This window comes from Crinia signifera, chromosome 2 (genome assembly GCF_055691185.1).
Source record: "Crinia signifera chromosome 2, ASM5569118v1, whole genome shotgun sequence".
Classification (NCBI taxonomy): Eukaryota; Metazoa; Chordata; class Amphibia; order Anura; family Myobatrachidae; genus Crinia; species Crinia signifera.
This window is the reverse complement of record NC_139218.1, coordinates 128,471,937-128,484,278: the sequence shown is the minus strand read 5'-3', so window position 1 is coordinate 128,484,278 and position 12,342 is coordinate 128,471,937. Positions and strand designations below refer to the sequence as shown.

At 41.6% G+C, this 12,342-nt stretch overlaps 1 protein-coding gene across 2 annotated transcripts in view; it reads left to right on the top strand.

The window, feature by feature from the left end:
- The window catches only part of RAP1A (RAP1A, member of RAS oncogene family), a 75,370-nt gene that overhangs the window by 22,310 nt on the left and 40,718 nt on the right, over positions 1-12,342 (top strand). The window contains exon 2 of one of the 2 annotated variants that reach the window (XM_083172803.1): positions 5,955-6,021. The exons of the other annotated variant lie outside the window; for it this stretch is intronic. The gene's annotated coding sequence lies outside the window, so the exon portion shown is untranslated. The remainder of the gene's footprint in view (positions 1-5,954; positions 6,022-12,342) is intronic. 2 annotated transcript variants of the gene reach the window in all.

Here is a 12,342-nt window from a genome sequence, read left to right as displayed (position 1 = left end):
GCTTGGAATTGGCCGAGCTGTAAATCCATGACTAGAAAAATTTAGCTTACACCCTCCAGAGGTATTAGCAGAAATCGGTGTGCGCTAACAGCCTCATACCTGGCACTTAATTTGGATTATTCTATTTACTGCGACCAAACCCTGCACATCAGATGAGGTAAACTGCATTTCCAGAATTAAGTGCTGCATGTAATAGGTACAGTTGAATTGCTCTGGACAATCATTACCCAAACATTGCAGCATTGCATTCAGTTGAATTTCTTCCTTTGAGTAGTCATTTTGAGCTATTGTCATTTATAGTTATAATATGATTGTCTACAAGAGGGGGGGGGGGGGGTGGTTGAGATCATGAAAAAGTGTTGAATGGGTTTCATTTATTGCAATGTGAATATTTCACTAATTTACAAAGCAGTTTTATTAGAAAAAAAACACTTCCCAATGTATGAAATGGGATGATGTTGAAAGTGCCTGCCAATCATGTGAACTACATTTTAATTCAATATATAGGTGACTGTCTTAATTGTTACTCCAGCCACATTAAACATCAATTCTATTTGCACCTTGTTGCAAGGGTGTTTACTAATGCCAGGCTCCTTTTTCCAGCTTTTCTTCGCTCCGTAAATCTCTTGTGAATAAGAGACCTTTCCGCAGAAAGACACTCTAGTAACATGGGAGCATCCTGCTCTCATGTGGCCTATGTTCCACGACCTTCAGAGGCTCCATGAGGAAGGGAGGACCATCTGTATACAAATATATACTAGAGTATCAAATGAGCCAAAAGTAAAACCTTTCTCCTACTCTACTTAACAGCTGATTATGAATAAGGTTATCACTTGTTAGTATTTCGTTCTTCAAACAGTACTGATTTTTCACCAGTCCCTCTGAGTGCAGTTACGTTTGAAATATGTAATGGGGTCGAGTCAATATGGTTTGTAGTAAATAGAGCTGGGAGGGTGCTCCTGGGGCTATCATCAGCGCAGTGCGACGTTGGAGAATGCCGGTACTTGTGGGTGTTTAGTTGCTGGCCTAGCTTTGTCGATTTCTGCTCGCACCCCAGAACAAGTGTGAGCAGTAAACCACTAGTCTGAGTTAGTGGCGTGCTGATTACAATATCTGTGGAGCTCCCTCCTGGTACTATTCACAGCGCACCCTACTAATTCGCCCCAGATGACTATTAAAAGTAACTTTTCCTTCTGTTATTTTCTCCATAGAATAAACAATTATTAGAATTCTTTTCACTTAAATACACAAAATAGTTTATTTGAGAACATCATAAAAACACTGTAGTGCTTCTTGTTGAAGATAAGTGCTTGTGTAAGTATTGCCCGGGAGCAGTAGCTTGCCTCTGGTCACATGCATTCAGTTGTTGGCCAGTGCACAGTACAGCTTTTCAGTTGACAAAATAAAAACATCTAAAAAGGGATGAACATGAGTATTAAAGAACCAATCTTTGCCTATCCCCATTGCATTGCTAAGAAATAATAAAGCGCTGCAGGGAATGTTGGTGTGGTCATGCTGTTCTCCCATTGTTAGGAAGACTGCCAAAAGGAGATGATGGGTAGTTTAGTCTTCTATGGAGACATGGAAACATACTGTACCTCTTGCCCTTTCAGAGGGGATAGCAAAAGGATAGCCACTGTGGGTGAAAAAGTACATTAAATGTCACTTAAGCCCCATGCATACTAGGTGATACTGTGAATGATAATAAAATCAAAGTGCTTTCTGAGAAATATTGTTTACTTCTGCTGCGATTGCCGGCCTCTACTTCATGGCAACGGCTCACTGGTAATTAATTTCTGCGATAGCTCCTGTTTAAAGTGCCTGGGAGATATACTGTTGTTTTGGGCAACCAACCCCGAGGCTGCATTTATCATGGATTTTTCCTCACACCCACGTTAGATGTGAGCCGAAATCTGGGAATATTATGATTTAGGAAATGGGCTTGAGTGCCAGTAGCACATTGGCCCTTATTCTGATCGGTGCGGATATTCCCGAATTCTTACGGTGCGGTCCGCACGCCACGCTGTGCTGCCGCGTGCGGCCATCGTCCGTAGAAACGCCCACGTGTCCTCCGCATTCGGACGGACTCACTCTTTAAGAACAGGGCGTGTTTACGGACGACATACAAACCATGCGTGTGCGGGGGAAACACTCAGATTCTGCACGGTATTACAGAGTATGCACGGGAATACCGCATCCGAACGGATGGCAAGCGGTCCGTCCGCACGGAAGCGGTGTATTTACGCAAAACTACCCACTATTATGTCTATTCTGCAATACATCACATGACCCACTTATTCAATTACCTATCCTCATAAAAAAATGTTTATTTGGAATTGGAATCAATTATATGCCAATATATCCTTACAACCATGCCTAACACATGCATTGCACACATTAACCCTTACAGCAATTGAAGTGCAATGGTTTCAATTAAAGCACTGACAAGCGTCCTATTAGTGAGTAATGAGTAAAGGAGTCGATTGTATTGGGTTCAGGTGTTAATGCTTGTAGTCATTAGGCGTTCCGTTCGCCTACCGCAAGACCGAGTGGTTTCCGCAAAGCAATACTTGACTTATGGACACCGCACATTTCTATCGGTTTTGTTCGCGTGCATTCGGAGTGCTATCCGAATGCACGCCCCCCAACATAAGTGTACTCCCCCGTGTCCGCCCATGTTTCCTCCCAGTTTTGCCCACTTTTAAACTACGCCCATGTGTCATTCCGCATGACGCCCATAATACGCCCATATTTCCAGACTGATTGCGGTGCACAGTTTTGTACGGGATTTGGCCGAACAGGTACGGAGTCAATGCGTGGCACATGCGCGTTGCGTTCTCCACGCATGCGCAGACGCCGTAAAGACGCTATCCGAAAGTATGCGGAAAAGTACGCATCAATCAGAATAAGGGCCATTGACTGCAGTGTATCGACACTTAGCATGGGATAAGTTGCTTTAATTTAGGTTCAAGAATATTGCCATCCCAACCAGCGCAGAGTAGGCTTTGCAAGCAATTAAATAGCTACAATCGCTGTAGATGGGAGCTGCAGGTGCGGAACCCCCTTTAGGAGCAGGTCTAAAACCATAAGCCCATACCATTTACATACAGTTTATTCCTCATACAGCAATTTTACGAACATCTACATCTTAATCCTTCCCCCTCTATCCCTTAGAATTTCTCAGTCCTATAATCTCCATCCCCCAAAGTTAATTTTCTAACCTCCGATCCACTCTTTTCCATCCAGCATTATCATAGCCTACTATCACTTTAATATACCCCATTGTCTTCATCACTGCCTAGCAACATATTACTTTTATTACATCTCATCATTTTAATGATCGTCCTTAACAATTCTGCATAATTAACTTGTGCATCAATTATTATTAACCCCTTCGGATTGTTCATCGTACTTATTAACCATCCCTCACAAATTAAATATGGATGCCAAATTTATCACTGTTTTTCTATACCGTTACATTTACACAGGACTTACCATATGTTAAATTGAGTTTTTGATATGTGCAGCTCTGACCAGTATAAATGTAATTAAGTTGAGCTGTGTGCATGCTTTTCTGGAGCATGAATTAAATACCGGTGTCATTACAGAGCATTCCACTGCCAAATACATTTAGCCTCTTCAGGGCACAGCATGAGCAGTTGGCATAGATGAACAAATAGTCCTGTTTACGGCGGGGCATGGCTACCCAGAAGTTAGTACCTTGGATTATTCAAGCCCTGATGTAAAAATTTAAATAGTTTAGTATTGCTCAAAATGCCTCCTGTTTGCCTATTGTCCGGTTTTTTTAAACACCTCATAGATGACAGAGTCCATGCTGGTTTAAAAGGGAAAAAAAGTGCTTAAAATAATTTTAGGCTGATTCTGTGAATAGCACTGGTTCAGCAATGTTACTTGCATGAATGCATTTTTATCAGACAAGTGTCTGCCTTCACAACCCTTGGCTAATGCATACATTTAGCTAATTTGACACTGCACATATCCTTTTTAAATGTATAAATTTGTTTTCCATAAGCAAGTCCTTGTTTTAACATTTATCCAGACATTTTCATGCATAATTGAAATAAAAATCCCATTTTGTAAGATCAAAATATTTTTAAATACATAGCTTTTGATATAAAAAAAAAAAAAATGATTGTGGCTTCTGATTGCTCATAGACTCACTTAGATCCACAAGTCCCTGGGGACGATGGCTGTCTCTGGGAAGGGGACAGAGTAGTATCATATTATTTAACAAATAAGTCCTGTCTACAAACACTTGTGAATTTAACTCTCAAGAATACATTGTGGAGAACTCTCCTTTTACTTTAACAGGCGGGCTAGACTATTACATTTGGGCCTTAGGGAGCTGCACATTGTTGAAGGTAGGGGAAAAGTGTGCATTTACTGCAACCAGAGTCCATCCTTGTAGTACAGGAAACTAATATATCATTGGAGCACAGGCTGGTGATTTCTGGGACTGATGGATAAAAACACTTTTTAAAACAAATATTTGCTTACCTGAAGTATAAGCAACCACTGTATGTGTCAGAACTGGGGTTCTTTCTCACTGATGTTCCTAGCTGTGGATACTTTTCTGTCTACAGACAATTGGTGTCTTCACTTATACCCCTCACTTATACTCTCTGCTATTAAAATCTGGTTATCACCGTGATAACTCTGGTTTTAGCTCAGTGGATAAGGGTCCAATGACCAGGCAATCCTTCCTGGGTAACTTCCAGGGTTCTTCTCAGGAAGGTGTGAGCAGGAAGAACCTGAGTAAGGATCAGTGTAATTGGGTGTGTCCCATTTACAGCATGGGGAGAGTAAGATTTCTTACTACTTGTAGATGTCGCTCAAGACTTGTGCTACAGGTAGCAGTGCCTGTTGTGTGAACCAATCGCAGATCGCGTGTCGTAACTTCACCTGCTCACACCTTAAACCAGAAGACACCATATGGAGGCTTCAGTTTGGTGGTGAGAGTTATTCGGGTGCAGACATCACCTAAACTCTGGTTGCCATTTTTGAGGCGAAAGAGGGCACCACTGGCCGAGATGAGCTAGTGGCAAAGGAAAGATGACCAGAGTGCTGTCGCTGGTGGCAAACAGACCCCTATTAAGTTTTCCATTGCAGCTTTTCCCAATGTACTGGAAGGCGGCCCTGGCAACTGGTAACATAACCCAATTTCCTAGACCACCAAGTATGGACCATGGGTGCAATCAGGCCTAATGGGCATTTAAGCAGACAGTGGGCCCATGCCACAAATAAGTGACTTAGGGATTAGGCGCAAGTCACTTTATGTGCCCTAAATTAGGCAGACTATAAGCCATTCCCCTGTTGAGTAGCTGGGCATTAGGCACACTCCATGCATTTGTATTAGCTAGGTAAAGGCCTAATAGGGAATAGTGCCGTACTGTGTGGTAGTGGTATAAGTGACACTACTGTGGGGGCATTATGTGCAATAAGGGACCATACTAATATGAATTCGCACTAATTTTTGAACATACAGTTTTTATTTTCTGCATGAAAGCTCCCACCCACCTACTTGCAAACTCCCAACCTGACCCATTCCAGGAGGGAGAAAATGATCTGTTCCTGGACTTTCTTGACAGTGGTAGTTGCAGAGGTGTGGCTGCAGCACAGACCAAAATTCAAATAGGGGAGCCAGAAAGCCCCAGCCCGTGATGCATAGCAGTGGTTGGGGTTGGCTGTTAGTGGAGCTCCCCTATCTGAATTTTGGAATGTACTGCAGCCTCACTTCTGCAACTGTTCCTGGCAAGAAAGTCCCTCCTGGGATGGGTCACATTGGGAGGTATGCACTGACATTATTTTCTTCGGAGAACACTGATGTTGTATTTAATGTTAATGCATATTTAAGTCCTTGTTTTAATGCGATGCTGTAATAGGATTCAGAAATTCTATTCATGACTCAAATCTATTTTTATTTCACTTTTTAGGTCATATCACCTTGGATACATTTTTTACGTAACAGAGGGGAAACTGTTTACATGCTCAGGATAGTGGGTAAGTGTAATTCGTACAATCATATGCTAGCATAGAAAAGATGTTTCAGAGTAGTCGCAAGGTGCCAGTGTTCCGGCAGTTTCTGCTGTATCTTTCTGCCTCCAGCATTGAAGATATGTCTTCGCACCCTGTGAAGTTAGGCAAGAGGATCTGCAATATTAGGATACAGTTATAAGCACTTATGAGCATCTGCATGTTACAGTACTTCTAATTTAATTGCTTCATAAAATGGATAACACATCTGTAGCTTCCAATTATATAAAATGTGGACTAACAGAAGTGAATCCTGTCCCTCAGCATGTAACTGAACCTAAGGATGACCTATAAACACAATTTACTTTCATTTTCTCTCCCTAAATTTCTCAATAAAATTATTGTGCTAAAGGTGCCACAGAAAAATGTGATACTGTAGGGAGCCTTGATTTAAAAAAATTGGGCATCCAGCTGGTAACGGCATGTTTCACACTCTGGCTCTGTAATCCTCAAACACATTTTGTTTGGTAAACCGGCCCCCTTCTGGGATTTTGTACTCTAATTCCTTTTAAATGGCAATCGCTCTGGTCATGTGATGTCAGTTAGTTGATGTGCTTTTCCCACTTGTTTTTGTTTTTCTTCCAGCGGTAGTTATACATCAGTTTCTACATTTGCTGGTTGTATATTATAGAACTTTCAGAGTTCAATCGGAGTCTTGCATGTAGAAGCTTCCAGTGGGTGGGGCACTCTAGGAAAATATTAGCCAGATGTTGCAGTCTGTAGTGAGTTGTGCACCCATACCCCAATGCTCTGTTTTTAGAATGTTCTCAAATATAATTTCAAAGTTAATTTAAAAATATAACAAAGTCCTACTGTGCGTGAATGTTGATGGAATATTTAGTTTTTCTCAGCCTGCAACTGCGTTCTTATTAGATACCTGTCGGTATCTCCAGACCATTTGGAAATGTAACCAAATTACACTGGCCTCATGAAAGTGCAGAGCAAGGTGCTGTGCATTGTTGCTGCTGTTTTATATAGCAACTAGTTCAGAATGAAGAGCTCAATAGAGTGTACTGCAGCCAATATAATCAAATCAAAAGCCAATGCAACTATGACCCCCCCCCCATACCACACTGCTGTAGTAGTATGGATCTGCATAGGCAAATTATAGGCATTATGTTGTTAAACAACTTTTTCTAGCTGTATTGCTTTATTTAATACGTTATAACATGGCAAGGAAGAACAAGTTACCATGGCAAACTTCTCCTTGCAACTAACATTACATTTATTATTGTGTAGGAAAAAACTTTAGCTATCTTTGGGCCTGATTCAGATTTGTACATAATGCCAATTTCTGTGCACCTGAGTAATCGGTAGACTGCTCACACACCAAGGGACCTTTGCAGTGCTGCTCGCAGTGAGAACTTCGCAGTGATTGACGAGAAGGGACAGTTTGAATAAGGTTACAGGGAATGGCGTCCTACACACAGGCATGTTAGTGCTGTTTTTTCCCCAGGCGCGTTTCTGCCTTCAGCTAAATTCACGTATGTAAGCAAACATGTTGCTACTGCAGTGGCCAGTGTTTAATCCAGGCATTGGATGTTCCTCGTTTCTGTGTTAATGCTGCACATGTATATGTAGTTGCTGAGGATATTGCGGTGGCTCCTGTGGCCGTTTGATGAAAAGTGCACCTTTGCAGGCATGGTCATGCAAATCAGTATAGGGCCCCATTTTGTGACGGGCAGACACTCGTACGAAGGCCCTTACTCTGGTTCACTCAGAAGGCAGTTTCCTTCTCAAATGGACAAAACCATGGCCACTGCAGGTGGGGCAGATGATACTTGTGCAGAAAAGAGTTAGATTTGGGTGAGTTTACTACACAGTGAGATCTATATTGCAGTGTAAAAATAAAGCAGTCAGTATTTTCCCTGCACAGAAACAAAATAACTCACCCAAATCTAAATCTCTCTGCACAAGTTACACCTGCCCCCCCCTCCCCCCTCCTCGCAGTCCATTTGAGAAGGAATTTGCCTTTGCGGGTGAACCAGAATAAGGACCTAAGCCTTTGAGTCCTCAAATGGAGAGAGATTACCTAAACAGCCTGTAACATGGCAGTTGGATAATTGTCTGGTACTTTATTTCTCCCCACTTTAGCACTCTCCAATGTGTATTAACAATGCTCCAGTCAAAAAGATTTGGGGACAGAATATAGGTCACTTGTTCTCAGTATGATAAGGGAACTAGGAAGTGTCCCTGTGTTTGGACTGAATATTACACATAATGGACAGCAAAATAGATATTCCTTTTTAATGGGGGGGGGGGGGGGAGAGAATTTGCATTCCATAAAGGATATAAATCATGAGCTTGGATAAGTGATCAAAAGCTGATTTGTTTTAACAGATTTCCAAAGATTTGTTGGTGTATTAGATGAGGGATACACGTATCTTTAGGAGAGTGTAAGAAATATATGTTGTATTGTATGTTTGCAGCAATTTATTGCCCAACAAAACAGTATCAGTTTGTTTAGCACATCTAATGTGTAGGAGAAATGCAGTGTAGGAGGACCAAGGCTTTATGCATGTTCTAAGTTTTTAACAGTAAGCAATTGTTCTGATGTGGCAATCCGTTTACCAGCTATTTTGTGTACTCTCGTTGTTGGATTATTAAAGGTGACTCTACCTTTATTGGAGTAGTTAATTGGATGTTCTTGTAAATCTGGTAAATTACCCTATCTATTAGCAGACGAGAGAGAACAAGTATATGTCCTCTCTTATTAATGGAAATAAAGCTTCTATGTAGTTGTCAATAAAGGAGATTATTTTAATTATCAATAACTTTTTTGGCTGCTAGTTTTGTAAAAATACCCTAAATACTTAAACATGAATATAAACATATTACAGGTTTAGTATAAAAATATTACCGGTTTAGTATCCCTTATCCAGATATCCCAAAACCAACATATTCAGAAGACCATAGATTTTCATAGTATTTCAGGATTAAAGTGCTCCTTTTTTCATACTATCTTCGTCCCCTGGTATCCTCGGCGGCCATCAGATTCGTCCAGAGTATTCCCTTATCAAAAATGCTTGTGGTCCCGATAAGGGATGCTCAACCTGTATGCATTTTTTTGTTTTATAGAATCTTTAAAACCACAGATCAGTTGTGAAGATATAGAAGCTACTAAGTAAAGCTGTCCATACATTTTCTGTACAACAAAATAATTTGCTGGGTTGAATAAATATCTGCTACTGAATGGGAGTAAATGAATCAACCATGTCCTCACATATGGTTCTTTTGAGAAATTGGTTGAATCAAACGGTTTTAACCAATTTGGCTGCACAACAATGTTTGTCCATTTCCAGTGATTTGGGAGAAAATGGTTGTCATTTGCTTTCTTATATTACCAGATTTATTTATTTATTTATTAACAGTTTCTTATATATTGCACACATTACGCAGCGCTTTACAGACAATATTTTGAACATTCACATCTGTCCCTGCCCCAGTGGAGCTTACAATCTATATTGTTCAATCTAGATTTATGTTCTAACATTCGGTTTGATTAGTTGTACAGCTTTATAAGTTGTCAAGTTATGACACAGGCAATTTCAGGGCATTTTCTAAGAAATCGTTACTAGATCACTTAGGAAATGCCCCAACATTGCCTTATGTGTAGGGGCCATAGCAACGTGCGGTGGCTGCGCATCGCTATGGCCCCTATCACCCAGCGATTTAATATCCTGCATAAAGTTCCTTCTAGGAACAGGGCAGGGCGGTGGGTACTTGTTTCCTAGCAGCGCGCCCAGATTTCCTACGTACGCTCAGTAGTTAATTTATTCACTGCACCCTGAGGGAAATCGCATCGCATGGCCCTTTTTTGTGGCGTAAGATGAGATCTCAGTAGTACATATGGTAAAACACCTAAAACAGCACCACTCTCCACGTCAACCCGAAGCGTGGCAAGGGGCGGTGGAATGCATCCTCCAACCTTTTCATACCCCGACTATCCACATCGGCATGGAGTTGATTTTATATATTGTGGCGAGCCCCGCGGGTGGACGCGGAATCCGCGCCGACGTGGATAGTGGGGGTATGAAGAGGTCGGAGGATGCGTTCCACCACCCCTCGCGGGACTCGCCACGCTTCAGGGTGACGTGGAGAGTGGTGGTGTTTTACCATATGAACTACTGAGATCTCATCTGCGATGCGATTTCACTCAGGGTGCAGACTACTGAGATCGCATCCCAAGGCACAAAAAGCCATGCGATACGATGTGCGATGCGATTTCACTACGCAGAATAGCCCACTAAGCAAATAGCTTAGTGGGCGCCCTGCTAGGAAACAAGTACCGGGCGGTGCTCCACCGACTTCACCACAAGCGGTGCGTCGAGCCTGCCAACATCACCAAAGAGGGCAAACCTGGCTTTGCCAAAGTCACTGCCGGGGAAGCACTGGGCTTACCTGTGCGCACCGGCTGGGACAGGCAGCAGGCTGTTCTAGCAGGGTGCTGCTAGAGGGGCAGGGCACATTTTGTCCTTTAAGCCTTTAGCCTAGTGTGAACACTACCTGCATGCAGTATAAATCTGGTGAGATCAGTGTTCTCACCAGAGAACACTGGCCCTGACAGATCGCTCAGCGCACAGCACTGACACATCGCTGTGCGATGTGTGCTGAGCGGTCTACATTGTTAAGATTTCACAGCAGTGTCTCCATGTGTAAAGGCCCCATTAGTATTTACAGTTCTATACAGTAATGTGCAAGTACTGTTATCGGCCATTTAAGGCTGAGGTGAGGCTGACTGCAGTGTGCTATGGCACTAGACAGGGAAAGCTGCATTGTTGGCAAATTATCTCCTACTGTAATCACTACTTTATCTAAAATACCTTTAAAGTCTGATAAGATGCTGACTTTCTTTCCATATACAAGAATAGGCTCTGACTTGAATACTTGTATTTTTTTTTTGTCATTTGTAATACTTATGACTACAGTACACAAATTAACATTTTAAATTACCGGTATTTAATTTTAAAATGCAAGGGTGCCCTGCATTAATGGATCAATTCAAATAATTTATGGTCAATGCAATAGGCAAAACCAGTTCTTGTGCTTTTCAGTCCTAGCATATGTAAACAAACAAAAGCAAATCTGGCCCCTCACCACATAACTCGGTAAGTAAGACCAACACAATTTACGTGAAATAAATTACATTTTCTTGAAATGTATGGCCTGGGAGCGTAGTGAAAAATATTTTGATACTGTAGGGCAGTGGTTCTCAACTTGCAGAAGAGGAAGTCTCCTGATGGCAGATTAAGTCTCCTTTAGAGATGGACCATGTAGCGTCACTTCTGGTGCTGTTTGCGGTGTCATCGGCATCTTCTCATGCTTTTGCCCGACCACTGTTCTCTACCCGCGCTGCGCTCAGACATCAGAGATCTGCCTTTGGCTGACACGGGTGGAAGAAGCAGCATCATTAATCCTACAGGTGTTAGTGTAAACCCCGGTGACACTTCCACTTCACTAGTAAGTACTGTGGATATTTCACATTTAGAGGAGGGGGGACTCCTAAATGAAACACCTAATCAAGGGATACGGTAAAGAAAAAAAGATTGTGAATCGCTGCTTTAGGGCACCGTCTTTCAAAAGTTTGTGAACCACTAACCTAGCAAGATACGCTCTAGCCTTCAATAGTCTTTTGTAGACCTGTCCAGAAATGGGGTCCACATATACCGTAATCATGTAACAATCTGATTTACTATATTCAATTATATGGCTTTGGTTAAATGCTGAATGTTAAGTTATTTGAGTCCAACTGAACAGAATTCAGCAAGCTAGGCTGATGGTATAAAGGAGGAAGAATAAACATGGGGAGTAAGATGTTTATGGTTGGCTGTGTCATTCTCCTTATTTGTCAGGGAAAAATAGGAGAGGGACGTATCTCTGTAGTTCGAGGGAGCTCAGACAGATTGCCATAAAAAGGCATAGTTCTGCTGAGCAACCACATGGAGGAATTACTTGGAACAGCAGTGCGTTGTAACTTGGCATAGAAACATATGTCCTCCTGAGAAACACTCAAAAGCAATATAATCATTTTCTTTTTTATTAAATAAGTTTGTAGAATGTTTGTTTTTAGTTTGATTTGCTTTTCCAATTCCGTTTGAAAACTAGTGCAATTTTTTATTAAAATTAAAACCAGACCTGTTTTCTATAAATTGATTTATTAACACTTCTAGTCTGTGCCGTTTACACAGGTTTCTTAGCATTAGCTAAGTAATGCTATTATGTGATAGAAATCTAAGGGTTTATGTATAGTTGTAATTTTATAACGCTGGCTGCTAGGAGCTGCATTTT